Source organism: Garra rufa, chromosome 4, assembly GCF_049309525.1.
Source record: "Garra rufa chromosome 4, GarRuf1.0, whole genome shotgun sequence".
NCBI lineage: Eukaryota > Metazoa > Chordata > Actinopteri > Cypriniformes > Cyprinidae > Garra > Garra rufa.
Window position 1 is genome coordinate 22,047,324 of NC_133364.1, and position 15,846 is coordinate 22,063,169.

At 35.4% G+C, this 15,846-nt stretch overlaps 1 pseudogene; it reads left to right on the forward strand.

Moving 5' to 3' along the window:
- Window positions 1–2,752: 2,752 nt before the first annotated feature.
- Window positions 2,753–14,180, forward strand: LOC141332830 (uncharacterized; annotated as a pseudogene).
- Window positions 14,181–15,846: the final 1,666 nt, after the last annotated feature.

A 15,846-nucleotide genomic window follows, 5' to 3' on the forward strand; every position in this document is an offset into this window, starting at 1 on the left:
ACAAGAAACACACATCTGATCTCCTCCTTTGTCTTCTTCAGTCAGCTGTATCTACAGAACTTTAAAAAGCACATGTTCAAAATGAAAAACATCATTTTACATGGATCCATGTCTGATACATAACAAAAGCATTAAGACCAAGAATCTGTTGAAAATATATAAAGGGTTGATCAGATTGAAAAAAACTAATTTTTTATGTGTATTCTAGTTACTGCTTATTATAAAATATATTTTTTTATTTTATGGCCTGCTATGTAAACTTATAACAAATCCATATTTTTTTTGTGTTGTCTTCTAAATTACTTTTCAGACAACTTTAAATGTATATTTTCCATATAAAACATTCATACAGCTTGTTTTTCCTATGCGTTTTACTTTCTGCTATTAGAGGTTATACCCATAAAGAAATGTTTTTTTTTTTTTTTTTAAACCGAGCTAGTTGTCCATATAAAGAGAAATGTAATTTTGGAAATGCATATATCTACAAATAAGTGCACTTTATCAAATGATTAATTTAAATGTTAATAGTATAATAATTGATACATAATATAATTTTTAAACCATCATTTCACAAAACAAAATTAGTTTTTAAATAAAAACAACAGATACAAAATCAACCCTAAAAGTATTTTTAAACTTTGTGGTTGCCAAGTGCCAATGCAATGTGTTTTACATAATGTTTACTCAGCTGTTTTTTAAACTTAAGAGGAACTGTCTTCACAGCAACCTAAAAACTACTTGGCCTAGCAAAAACAAAGCACAGAAAAGAGAAGTAAGATTGCAATGACATTTAGACAGTTTAAGTGTGACTAAGTTTGGAGAATTATAAATTTGATTATAAATGCCAGTATTGTCTAACCTATATATTTCTCTTGCTGTAAAGCTCATACTGTATATAGCTACACTTGAACATGAACACATGCTTTTTAGACAATAAAGTAGAAAACTTTCACAGAGCTAATGTGCTACAAGAAACATTTGGACAGATGAAGTGAATTATTGAACTGATACACAAAAACACACAAAAGATTCACAACAATGCAAAACCTTATGTTTTATTTTTTTACATTTAATTTTTTGTAAACAAACTTACACTTCTTGCCAACCAAAACAAGCACATAAACTGCTGAACAATGTCAACAAAGCTTTCCAGCACTTTTCTATCATTCCACAAGAGAAAGAAGGGGATTCCAGAACATAAAATGCTAAAAGTTCATGATTGTACAACTGATTCAATTCAATTCAATTCAAGTTTATTTGTATAGCGCTTTTTACAATACAGATTGTTGCAGAGCAGCTGCACAAAAGTTTTAGGCTACTACAATATATTTAGTAGCTTATTAGTGGTGAATACTGTATGTTGAGTCGATGTACATATGATATAAATATTAAATCAGTAACTGTGTAATCAAACAGATGATGAACACTAATTGCAATGGTTATGTGCTGTAATCAACTTGTAGGAAAATTATGTAGTGCTGTATGTTGTTTCAAGGCTGGCATCATCTGCGGTCCTCTGAGGGGTTGGCATCATCTCTTCATCTGAATCCGGGCTGAGTCTTGTGTAAATCCTAGTTACCATGGGATGGAAATCCCGTGGCAGAGACAGAGAAACAGAGAAATAATTAGCGTAGCTGCTGTTCCAACTTCCGACCAAACAAAAATGATGGTTTAGCCCAAGCTGAAGAATATTAATGTGCATTTGATCAGATGTAACTGAAATTACAACGTTATGAGATACATTATGTGAATGCTTGGCTAAAGAGATGAGTCTTTAATCTAGATTTAAACATAGAAAGTGTGTCTGAACCCCGAACGTTATCAGGAAGGCTATTCCAGAGTTTGGGAGCCAAATGAGAAAAGGCTCTCCCTCCTTTAGTGGACTTTGCTATCCTAGGTACTACTAAAAGTCCAGAGTTTTGCGACCTTAGGGAGCGTGAGGGATTGTAGCGTAGTAGGAGACTAGTTAGGTATGCAGGAGCTAAACCATTAAGGGCCTTATAGGTAAGAAGTAATATTTTGTAAGTGATACGGAACCTAATAGGTAGCCAGTGTAGAGACTGTAAAATTGGGGTAATATGATCATATTTTCTTGACCTGGTAAGGACTCTAGCAGCTGCATTTTGGACTACCTGTAGCTTATTTATTGAAGAAGCAGGACAACCACCTAGTAGTGCATTACAATAGTCCAGTCTAGACGTCATGAATGCATGAACTAACTTTTTTGGAACAGAAACAGGTAACATGTTCCGTAGCTTAGCAATGTTTCGAAGATGAAAGAATGCTGTTTTTGTAACATAGGAAATATGATTTTCAAAAGACAGGTTGCTGTCTAATATAACACCCAGATTTTTGACTGTAGAGGAAATAACAGTACATCCATCTAGTTGATTAAAGAAACACTTCATTTAGACGTGTTGTTAATGCTGACACAGGAAGTTCAGTCAGTATATTGTGTTCATGATTCATTCACACACTTCCACTCAGTCTCAAATCAGCAGCGGTGCAGAATTTACAATGGCTTGACTGTTTTCTCATTTCTGGTAAGTCTTATATTCTTCTTGTTTTTCTTCTGATGTTTTATTATTGCTTTTCTTTCAGTGCTGTTCAGTTTGAGAATCAATATGGATTTTACAAATCTTTTAATTTTTCTTAATCTTAAAATTTCTAATTCTCGTGAATTCTTTTTGTAATTTTTGCATGTAAATACTTGCGTTTTCCCCACAGGGACTAAGCATCTGTTAATGAAGAGATGGACATTGCAGAGAAGATCATTCTTTTACGTTTTCTCTTACAAGGTTTGATTTTCATTCCCTTCTACTTCATCTAGTAAAGTGTGACCTATTCAGTGTGACTGAGAATGTACATTAACTAGTTTAAGTGTTAAATTGACTAGTAAATTAACTATTATAAGTGTTAAACAAGGTTTAGTCTGCATACATGAAACTACACTGTAACTTTTCATTTAGATAGTGACTGAATGTTTTCTGAAGTTTGGGATCTCATTAAAAATAGAAAATCTTAGTTATTATTAAATACATTAATAGTTACAATAATTGTTTTTCAGATATATTTCACTTTTGCTGTTGTTCTTTTATGTTCACCCCTATAAAAATCCTCCTTTAATGTTAAAATTCTTTTGTCATATGTGTTGTAGGTGTTTGCTGTAGACATTTCAACATCAGTCTGCCAGAGAAGATTGAAGCTCTCAATGGATCATGTGTGATCATAAACTGCAGATTTGAGATTAATGAAACATATGACAAAGACCTCACTGAGAGAGCTACAGGAGCGTGGTTCAAAGATGGGACTAATGTTGACAACAATCTAGTGTTTAACTCAAGCACATCAAGCCAGAACTTCCAAATGAAAGGCAGTATAACTGGAAAATTAAAAGACAAGAACTGTACCACTGTATTTTATAATCTTAGATCAAATCACAGTGGTCAATATATATCTTCAGGATTGAGGGTGAGGGTAAACTGAAATGGAACTATGCAAAAACCAGTATTTCAATTCATGTGATTGGTGAGTCTAAAACTTTTGAATGGTAGTCTATACTATGATCAATATAAATATGTATATAAATGTGCTTTTTTTTTTCAGACTCTCCCCGCAAACCCAAAGTGCAGCTGTATGTGGAGCAGAAGGAAGTGCAGGATCAGGAGGAGGTGTTGGAGGAGAGCTCTGTGAGTCTGCGCTGCTCTGCTGAGACTCTCTGCTCCTCTCCTCCACCAACTCTCACATGGAGCTCCACTCCCAGAATCCCCTTTAGTGAGAGCAGCAGACTACAGGAGCTCATCCTCATCTCTGATCTGAACTTCACTGCTACTCACCGTCAGCACAGAGTCACTTTCACCTGCACTATAACCTACCAGCTACAGGACGAGAACAAAACAGCACAGAATAACATCACATTACATGTTCAGTGTAAGATTTATGTTCTTTTGTCTACCATGAAACACCTTTAAATCTCTATGCATTTTACTATTAACTTTTTCTCTTTTTCAGATGGACCTAAAATCTCTCCATCCTCCAGCTGTACCAGAACTAATGTAACTGTGTGTTTCTGTGAGGCTGATGGGAATCCCTCTCCTGAACTGGAGTGGCATCTGTCTGGACGTCCTGTCACTAACTCTTCAAACACGTTCATCAGTGAAGAGCGATTGAGCAGCACAGGCTTGAGGAGCTCCATCACTCTACATCAGTCTCTCACAAACATATCCGCTCTGCAGTGTGTCAGCAACAACAATCATGGAACTGCAAGAAAACAACTTCAACTGCATTCATCTGTTGAACGTGAGATTCAGTTCTGTGATTCATCCAATATATGAGCATCTGTCAATAATCTATAAATGGAAAAACATGTGAATCATGCATTCATCAGCTTAGTGACAGTTACTGGATTTGATGGGAATGCTAATCCTAATATCTCACTTTTCGGATTTTTCCTCTGCACTTGCGATCATTGTTACTTTGTTGTTTAAAGATAACAATATGACTCTCTAACACTTGCTTAATCAATCATAAGTGGTTTTTCAAACACTCATTTATTCTTTAGGTTTGAATCTTTTCTCTGTGCTGATTGGAGTTGGTGTTGTGGGTTTGGTGGTCCTGTTGTTCTGCGCTGTTACATATAAATGTAAACGGTAGGTGTACGACACACCTGAGGTATTAAGAATGATGCATAGAAGAGCACTGTGACAAAATTATAGTATACAGAAAGTATTCAGACCCCCTTAAATGTTTCACTCTTTGTTATATTGCAGCCATTTGCTGAAATCATTTAAGTTCATTTTTTTTCCTCATTAATGTACACACAGTGCCCCATATTGACAGAAAAACACAGAATTGTTGACATTTTTGCAGATTTATTTAAAAAAAAACTGAAATATCTCTTAAATATTCAGACCCTTTGCTCAGTATTTAGTAGAAGCACCCTTTTGATCTAATACAGCCATGAGTCTTTTTGGGAAAGATGCAACAAGTTTTTCACACCTGGGGCCTCATTTATAAAACTTTCTTACGCACTGATTTGATCTTAGAGTGTTCGTACGATCAAATCCACGTCAAAGTACAGATTTATAAAAACCGTCTTTGACGTGGAAAAGTACTTATCTCCACGTCAGATTCCAGCTTGGCGTACGACCGTTTCCTTGTGGTAATGCCTGGTATTGCAGATAGTTCAGCCTCACTATAATTTGATTTCTTGCGCTCTTTTGCCATTGTCACAGAGTTTTTGCTTTAGGAATGAGCTCATTTTATATGTTAATTAATTAAGCAGGGTCGTTTCGACGGCGGAACATTCAGCTGCACACAATTCCACGATCATTTGTGATTTATAACCGAATGACTGGCGTATGCATGGATTTCGTGGTACGTTCGTTTTCTCTGAATCGCTCTTACGTTCAAATCAGAAAAGTTCTTAGATAAAATCAAGGATGGTTTCTACGCAAGTCTTTATAAATGAGGCCCCTGGATTTCGGGATGCTCTGCCATTCCTCCTTGCAGATCCTCTCCAGGTCTGTCAGGTTGGATGGTAAACGTTGGTGGACAGCCATTTTTTGGTCTCTCCAGAGATGCTCAATTGGGTTTAAGTCAGGGCTCTGGCTGGGCCATTTAAGAACAGTCGAGTTGTGAAGCCACTCCTTAGTACTTTTAGCTGTGTACTTAGGGTTTCTCCACACATACTGTTTAGAATTAAGGCCAAAAAGTTCTATCTTGGTCTCATCAGACCAGAGAATCTTATTTCTTACCATCTTGGAGTCCTTCAGGTGTTTTTTTTAGCAAACTCATGTGTCTTTCATGTGTCTTGCACTGAGGAGAGGCTTCCATCTGGCCACTCTGCCATAAAGCCCCGACTGGTGGAGGGTTGCAGTGATGGTTGACTTTCTACAACTTTCTCCCATCTCCCGACTGCATCTCTGGAGCTCAGCCACAGTGATCTTTGGGTTCTTCTTTACCTCTCTCACCAAGGCTCTTCTCCCCTGATAGCTCAGTTTGGCTGGACAACCAGCTCTAAGAAGGGTTCTGGACATCCCAAACGTCTTCCATTTAAGGATTATAAAGGCCATTGTGCTCTTATGAACCTTAAGTGCAGTAGAAACTTTTTCTGTCTCTGAGCTCTTCAGGCAGTTCCTTTGACCTCATGATTCTCATTTGCTCTGACATGCACTGTGAGCTGTAAGGTCTTATATAGACAGGTGTGTGGCTTTCCTAATCAAGTCCAATCAGTAGAATCAAACACAGCTGGACTTAAATGAAGGTGTAGAACCATCTCAAGGATGATCAGAAGAAATGGACAGCACCTGAGTTAAATATGAGTGTCACAGCAAAGGGTCTGAATACTTAGGACCAAGTGATATTTCTGATTTTAATAAATGATGTTGATGATGATGTGGTTTTTCTTTTTTAATAAATCTGCAAAAATGTCAACAATTATGTATTTTTCTGTCAATATGGGGTGTTGTGTGTACATTAATGAGGAAAAAAATTACTTAATGATTTCAGCAAATGGCTGCAATATAACAAAGAGTGAAACATTTAAGGGGGTCTGAATACTTTCCGTACCCACTGTATATTAGCTGATGTAGAATTTTAACAGAGGTGTATTCAAGTCATTGATTTGATGTGTAGGTGTGTTTTGAGCTTGATATGTGAACTTGAAGGAGAATAAAGTATCACATTTCACACTGCTAAAAAAACAGCTTGACACCTTTTGGTTAAAAGTCTTTAAATTGAAAAGAGAAGTTAGCCTGAGAATCTCTCCAGCGTACATATAAGATGCTACTTGTTTTGATAATTTGCATTAATATTTGTGATTATGCTTATCCTGTTTGAATTATTCATTTTGACTAGTTAAATTATTTAACATGGACATTTTTTTATTTTTTAGAAAAGACCATGGGAAACTTCCACAGACTACACAAGAAGTCACTAATGGAAGTGGTCAAAATGCAGATGAAGTGAGTTACAACAGAACAGACGCACAAAAACCCACAAATAATTAATAAACAATACACAAATTAATGAACACATGAAGTTTTAAATAAACCTAAATACCAACTAAACTAGTACAAAAACTACTGAACAATTTTAACAAACACACTAGAGATTTCCAGCACTGATTCATCCCTGTTGGTCCTTTAGGTCGTTCCACAGAAGAATCAAGATGACTCCATCATTTATTCCTCCGTTGACTTCACAATCTCTGAACCAAGAGAGGTTGTGAGCGTCTCCTCACTTCACTGTGACTACACTTTGGTCCAGGATTGTTCTGGAGGGCTGACAAACACTGAGAGCACAATGGGAGCGTCTTCTAGAGCAAGAGAAGCACAGGTGATTGTGAGTGAAGATGTGCCTACTAAACAAACTCAGTCAAGGCAATCAGAGGAACGGCTGCTTGTAGACTCTTCTCAGCTTTACGCAAAGGTTCAACATCGTAACTCTCAGAGATGAGCCCCATTATTCCTGGCATGTCACAACTTTAGATGTTGCTTAAAGGAACACTCCACTTTTTTTGGAAATAGGCTCATTCTCCAACTCCCCCCGAGTTAATAAGTTGATTTTTACTGTTTTGAAATTCATTCAGCCGTTCTCCTGTTCTGGCGATATCACTTTTAGCATAGCTTAGCATAAATCATTGAATCCTATTAGACCAGTAGCATCGCGTTCAAAAATGACCAACGAGTTTCCATATTTGTCCTATTTAAAACTTGACTCTTCTGTAGTTATATCGCGTACTAAGACCAGCGGAAATGTAAAGATGCGGTTTTCTAGGCCGATAAGATTAGGAACTACACTCCCATTCCGGCGTAATAGTCAAGGAAGTTTGCTGCCGTAACATGGCCGAAGCAGGCGCAGTAATACCACACAGCACATGTGCAAATGTTTACTTCCGTCAACATATCCAACGTGCATGCACAGCACAGACAGCGTTCCTCGCCAAGGAGACATTTGTGAGAGACGATTTAGAAGATATTTACTTTGGTGCAGATCCTGAACCGTATCAATTTGAACCAGAATTCACTGAAGCTAAGGTTTTGGTACGCGAAAGACAAGAAAGTGTGTCTGAACTGCCTTGGACAGAAGGGATGAGGAGAGCAGATTCGCGCTGGTGGGGCTTGCCAACCCTTGCCAACTAAAAGTGAGTGCCTGCATGTGTTGTCGCGAGTGGGACCAGGTATTGCCATCGATGGCAAGGGTGGATCTACCTGATGAGGAAGTGGCATGTCGCAACATCCGAGGACTTGGATGCAATGCTGCATCCTGCAGTAGTAGATTTTTTTCCGGTTTGACAAAATAAACTAGAAAAAACGTCACACGCCGAGTGGACCTAATGGCCAGCTGTCGCAAGAGTAAGTTATTCCTGCAACCACTACATTATATAATATAAAGATTTTAAATGCATACTGTCAGTTTGCCTTTTCAGGCTTACATTCATGATGTACACTTTTACTCAAAACTGACTTTAAAACACCACCGACTGTTCGCAATAACTTTCTTTTGCAATCACACATGGAATTTGGTCATAGCAAATACTAAGCCAACTGTTCGCCCAAACCTAGTCGTCAGGGGTTGCATTTCACAGGTAACGTTAGCAATTAATCATGTTTCACTTACAGCCGTGGGCGATGCTCCTTGTTGTCCTGTCTGTAACGTTAGTTTGAAGATTGTTGGGATCGCCGTGTCCTTTAGACGCCGTGCTCTTTAGACGCCGTGCTGTAGTACCGGTAAAACTATCCAAATAGTCATCTGGTTCAAAATCCTCGGAGCAAACATGCCATTTCTTGATCGTTTCTAACGGTGTTTTGAGATCCATGTTCAGAGCAGCCAGCCATTGATTCATTAGTCGAAATTGCTTTTTTTTCGTGGGAATTCTATGAAAGATGGTAGTAGATTACGTCTTTGACTTACTATCACAGCCCCTTACAATGCACATAACCATAGCTAATCACACAGGTAAATCCAGCCACTAACAATTTACCAGCTGCAACTCTGACAGCTGCAACAACCGGAATTACACAAATTTAGCACCGGTCACATTGGAAGTTACCTAGCTGGGATCTAATTTCAGGCGCTGTGTGATATTAATGCGCCTGCTTCGGCCATGTTACAGCAGCAAACTTCCTTGACTATTACGCCGGAATGGGAGTGTAGTTCCTAATATTATCAGCCTAGAAAACCGCTGCTTTACATTTCCGCTGGTCTTAGTACACGATATAACTACAGAAGAGTCAAGTTTTAAATAGGACAAATATGGAAACTCGTTGGTCATTTTTGAACGTGATGCTACTGGTCTAATAGGATTCAATGATGTATGCTAAGCTATGCTAAAAGTGATATCGCCAGAACAAGAGAACGGCTGAATGGATTTCAAAACGGTAAAAATCAACTTATTAACTCGGGGGGAGTTGGAGAATGAGCCTATTTCCAAAAAAAGTGGAGTGTTCCTTTAAGGGTTCGGAAATGAGGCTTTGAGCAAATTATGGGAGTAACTTGCGTAAATGACTGCCAATAAACTTGCTCTAAGAATGCAATAATAATTATTTGCAAAAACAATAAGGTGACATTATTGTCAATCCTCAAACAATGAATATCAAAAGCAAACTTAAACAACTGCAACATCTCTGTTGTCTTTTTCATATTAATATAGCAAGATGCAAAGGAAAAAAATTGAAGGAACAAAACACAGCTAGCAAACTGAAAGGAGTTTTTGTCATAGATATTCTTGTAATGTCAATGTCACCTTAACCCTAAAAATAACAAATTTTCGCTTTCTGGGTTCATTTGTTATATTTTCATAGTGTAACACCATATATTCTCTTTATTGAGTAAATGTGAAAAGTCTTGATTGTTACCATGTTTGTACTGTTTACTACTGCATTTACTTTTTTATTACTGAAAAAATTGAGATATTCTTTACCATTTCAAATAACACAAAAAAAACAGATAGATACATAGATACATAGATACATTTATGAAACCTACATATGTATTTCTAAGAAAACATCAAAACAACATGAACATTACACACTGAAGATTTTTCAGACAAAATAAATTATCTTAACTTGTTTATAAACAAAATCCAGTCTCAAAAGTGTGTAAGATATGGGAAAAAGAGTAAATATATCTTACAAATGTATTTTTTTTTTTTTTACTTTTTTTTTCACTTACTGGCATTTTTAACTTTGCAGATAATTTTACAAAAAGTAATTTTAACACTAAAAAGTGTCAAAAACAGGTATTTTTGACACCAAAAGGTACGGCAGAAACATGTAACTATTTTAAGATAGTTACAGTATAACTCATAAAAATTTTTTTTTTTTTAAATATAAAAAAAAAAAAAAAAAAGTATTTTGTGGATCTTAATGCATTTGAAAAGTTCAGTTCTCTTACTAAATTTTTATTTTTATTTTTATTTTTTTATTTATGTATCTCCTTCAGGTCAAATGATTTGTTTCAGTCATTTGAGCATAAGTTCACTAAACCGGAATAGCTTTTCATATTATTTTTAAACAGTAGACTAAGTACCTAAGCCCAAGATTTTCAAAGATGGCCACAGAGTGAACTGACTTGCCTTAATACTTGCCATAACAGACCTTGCACTTTGCCCCATTCATAAATAACAGAAGTGTACCATCTTTGTATATCTACTTATATCATTAGGCCATGTGACCACCAAGGCATTTTTAGCCAGCTGACAACCAGTAATGTGGCACATGCACTATTTTACATTTCAATATTCGTAGTCCAGGAATCCCATCTGGTACAGACATGAATACTAGAAAACAAGATAGATTAAATTCTCCTCCTCCACAGTCATAGGACAAGCAATATTTGACAATTGGTTGTGTGGTATTTGCCCTGGCCTTTCTCCACTGTGATTGGACAGCTGACTAAGAAGTGACAGTGATGAGCCCTATGTTTTACCCAAATTTGAACATTCTTCAACTCTAAGCACTGAGAAAAAAAAAAAAAACACCAGGGTAAGCAGCGCTTAGTGTGAAAATAACATTCAAAGCCTTGTTGCACTATTGGTGTTTTAAAAAAATGCAGCACTCCCATTGAAAACAATTGAAAAAATATGCTAGCCTCTGGGAAAAAAAAGATTTGGTGGACACCTTCTAATTAATATAAATATTTATCATGTAATAATTTAATAATTTTGTTTAATCACATAATCTTTTGTATCATTTACCAATACTTATTATTTTGTACTTGTAGTGCTTGTTTTTGTTTAATCTTATGATTTTGTAGTTTCAAGGCATATTTGTCTTCACTTCATGTAATTTTCCAATGATTTTGATTGGTTCAATAACAACTGTTGAACTCTGGGTAGACGAAGTAGGGGTGAAGTTTGGACAACATCCCACCCAGCACTAAAACATACAGTGTGGAAACAATTTTCACTCAAATATTGCTAGTAAATTTAACAAATAATTACAAATAAAAGTAACACTGAATTTAATATGAAATAGATAGACATAGTATTTTCTTGTAAAACATACTCAAACTTTAAAGTAATTTTGTACAATGTATGCAAAAAGCATTCAATAAACCTACTGTAGCTTGTCTTTTGTTTTTAATCACGGATTTCTCTCTCTGCCTGTTTGGCTATTTGAAGACAAACCCACACTGGACCGCTAATGATCAATTGATTTGTTTTAGTCTATTAATCAAGCAATCGTTTTCAGCGATTTGTTTATTCCAGTGTGTATTTAGCTTTAAAGTGGTTGTCTGTAGAATTCAGAAACTCCTGTTATTAGCGACACCGTTGGCCGTTAAGTGAACTGCAGCCAGAAACTTCCTGCTCATGCTCACACTTGTGCAAACACATAACTTACAAGAAGAGACGCAACAATTATGTTGTGTGATTTGTAATAACCTTATAAGATCACACATAGAAATCTCACAGTCTGTAGAAGGCGAAAGTGGCAAGTGCTTGGTTTGATTTTGGTTGGCCTGTATGGGAATACTTCTTGGAATATTGAATGTTTGGACTTGGAGAACCCCGTATTACTTTTATTTTGATTAGAAAAGTTGAGCCCCTTTAGTGAATTGAACATTTTTGTTAGATCCCTAAAATCACCTGGAATGTTAAACTACTGTTGTCAGCTTTTATTGCAGAGGTTGACTCAGTCAATAGGGGCTCACTATGATGTTGATGCTGATACAGGAAGTTGTACACTAGCTGTCAGTCAGGATATTACAATACATTCACACTGCTCATCAGATCATCAGTGAAGAACTTGGTGTCCTTCTACGTTTAGGGAAACATTACACTGCTACAAATGATTCTTGTCTGGTAAGTTTTAAACTTTTTGTTTTCTTAGTTTTATTCATAAGTCTTGTGCTGTAGGATGGCTGCATTGAATTTAGGAATATCTGTTTGTTCAGTACAATTTGGAAAACGGTTGACGTGCATTTATTCAAGAGGCTAAATTTACCATTTCTATGAGTTTATGTCATTTGTGAGTTACAAGAGTGTGTTTTCCCACAGGATAAAATGTGTTAATGAAGAGATGGACACTGCGGGGGAAATTATTATTTTTTATTATTCTTATACAAGGTGTGGTTTCCTTTCTCTTCTTTGCATCTATTTATACAACCAAATGAGACGTGTGAACTGTTTACTCTGTGTTACTGTGGTGCTTCAGATAGTCTACTAACAGACACTTTCAAACACTTATACACAATTCTGCAAAGCATTTCTCTAGACTATTACAACCTAAATAAAATTGCAATTGTATATTGTTTATTTCACAGTTGCTGTTTTTTGCTTAATGTTCACCTTTTAAAAATACTGTAATTGAATGTTTGTAAAATTATAAATATAAATTCTGTTTGTTGCATTTTGTGTTGTAGGTGTTTCATGTTCAGTGTAAGATTTTTTATGGAATCAGTACTTTTCTCCTTTAAAAGATGTCTAAAAACCTTCTACGTAATGTGTATTTTTTCATTCTCTCTTCCTTTTTTTTCAGATGCACTTAAAATCTCTAACTCCAGCTGTTCCATATCTGATGTAACTGTGTTTCTGTGAGGTTGATGGGAATCCCTCTCCTGAACTGGAGTGGCATCTGTCTGGACGTCCTGTCACTAACTCTTCAAACACGTTCATCAGTGAAGAGCGATTGAGCAGCACAGGCTTGAGGAGCTCCATCACTCTACATCAGTCTCTCACAAACACATCCACTCTGCAGTGTGTCAGCAAAAACATTCATGGCAATGCAAGAAAACAACTTCAACTGCCTCTCTCTCGTCTGCAGTTTACAGGTAAAACAAATATTTCAGTCAGTCATTATTACTATGGTAATTGTTTAAGTACATCACAGATACATCATTATCAGCTTTTATCAGTAATTTTATGCATTTTGCAGAATTCTCATTTATGGGTGATGCTTTAAAGGATTAGTTCATCCAAAACTGAAAATTAGCCCATGATTTACTCACCCACCAGGCCTCCTAGGTGTATATGATTTCAATTCAAATTCAATCTGAGTTGTATTACAAATGATCCTAGCATTTCTAAGCTTCAGAATTGCATGGGCGGGTGTTTCTCTTCATCAAATCCAAAACAAGTCCAATAAAGTGCATCCATCCATGACACAAACTGCCCCGCATGACTCCAGGGGGTGAATAAAGGCCTGCTGTAGTGAATCAATGCATTTTTTTTGTACGAAAAATATCCATATTTAAAACATAATTATCACTTTAATCTTGCTTTTATATTTTTTTACTGTAAATTATGTTTATATTTTTCTTCCATGTGCATATTGTGTCTTTTCAGAATGTCAACAGGCTACAGTTTTACTCTTGGTCATATTACCACTGATTCTGGTTTTGTACGCTCTGACTGTTGGACTTGGGCTCTACAAAATGAGACAGTAAGTCATTTGCATGCAACAGTCCATTTCTATATAGTGAGATATTATAAAGGACTACACATTAGTAACCTAATATCCTTTCCTTCCCCCAGATTGTCTGCAAAGCTGAAGGTAAATCTTTTATTTTACATTATGAGGCAGCATGATGACAATGATATTGTGTAAGAGTGTTTTTTTGTTGTTGTTTGTTTTCAGGCTCAGAATGAGGCAGCAGGCACATATGCTTCTCTTCAGCTCTCTGCTCAACCATCTGAATATGAGACTCTGAACATTAAGAGAGGTGACACAAAATAAACAACAAACACACAACTGATCTCCTAACTTCACATGGATCTCATGTCTGATATGGAACAAAAGCTTAAAGACCAAGAATTATTGGCAGCAAAATATGAATTGTGTCAAAATTTGATTAGACTCAAAAGTTTAAAACTGTTTAGTTGTTTAAATAAAACAGTTATTTTCACATTCATACACATTTTCTATTGGCTTGTTCTAATAACATGTCATTAAAATTGTTGTCTTCTAAAATAATTTAAATGAACTTTTAATGGACATTTTCCATACAAAATATTCATACTGCTTGTTTATTCCAAAATTTTATATTTTTTGCTGTTAAAGATAAACATGTTTTAGCTGTCTATATAAAGATAAATGTCATTTTAGCATTTTCTCATATGAACCAATATATTATATAAACATACATATAAAAATCAAGTTTGAGTCACACTTGATAAAGGAAGCAATTTTCTCTAGAGTGGCTCAAGGGTAAGCCAAAAAAAGATTGTTTTATTATTTGATTTTATAGAAGTTACAGCATAAGTGTATTTTGGGGTTCTTTAAGGTTTTAGAAAGTTTATTTCCTATACTAAAAAGTATGTTTTTTTAAATGTATGCATCTCTTCCTGGTCAAATGATTTGTTTCAATAATCTTCCCCATGTCCCAATGTGCATACTATCGATCCTAAATATTATGTGAGATTAGAATAAGTGTGTCCCAAAGCATGCCATGCTGAAAGGAGTATGCCGCAAAATTGGTAAATTTTTCAAGGGTGGATCAGTACACACTTTAACTCTAATATTACCCACAACCCATTGCGTTTTGGAGAAATATTTGGTTAAAAGTGTTAAAAAACTACAAACATGGCAGACATGCTTGACTGAGACAGGTTTACATAAAAGGGGTTTGAGTTACTAATAATCTACTTTTGACCAGATTAAAAAAAAAAAATGTTTATTTAATGTTATCTGTGTTTTTTTTTTTTTCACCTCAACAACAGTGTTAACTTTTATAAACATCCGTTTGGCCATTAACTTTTAAATGCATCATGCAAAAAAAAAAGAAAAAAAGAAAAAGAAATTAATTCTATGTCAAGATAGTATGTCCCAAAGCTTGTTCTTTCTTCTATACACTTAAAATTATGTGCTTTTTCTTCACAAAAAGAGTACATACTTTTAGAGCATAGTATAAGTAGGTGAATAAGGACACACCATTTGAGTGTAAGTTTGCTAAATCAGAATTGACACCCATAATTTAATACGCAGTAGACTTGTTTTGAAAAAGGTGGATAGATGTAATTCAAAAGATATTTGGATATACAAAGTCGGTTTACTTCTATTACTTATGTATGGGAAAAAGTGCAACAAGCAATATTGCAGAATAGTCCCGCCTTCTTAATAAAAGAGCCAATCAGTAATTGGTAAAGTCATGGTTGAATTTTTTCGTTTAATCATATGATAATTCAACAATATGTTATTCAACAATAACGTTTGTTGAACTCTGGCTAAACAAAGTAAGGATGAAGTTTAAAGCACTGAAACATACAATGAAAAAAGAAAATTGTTTTCATAATTTTTCACGCAGAAACGATGGTAAATATCACAACTATTTACATATAAATGACAAGTAGCACTGAATTTAAATTTAATAATTTTTATTTTCTTTGTAAACTTAAAAAAATAA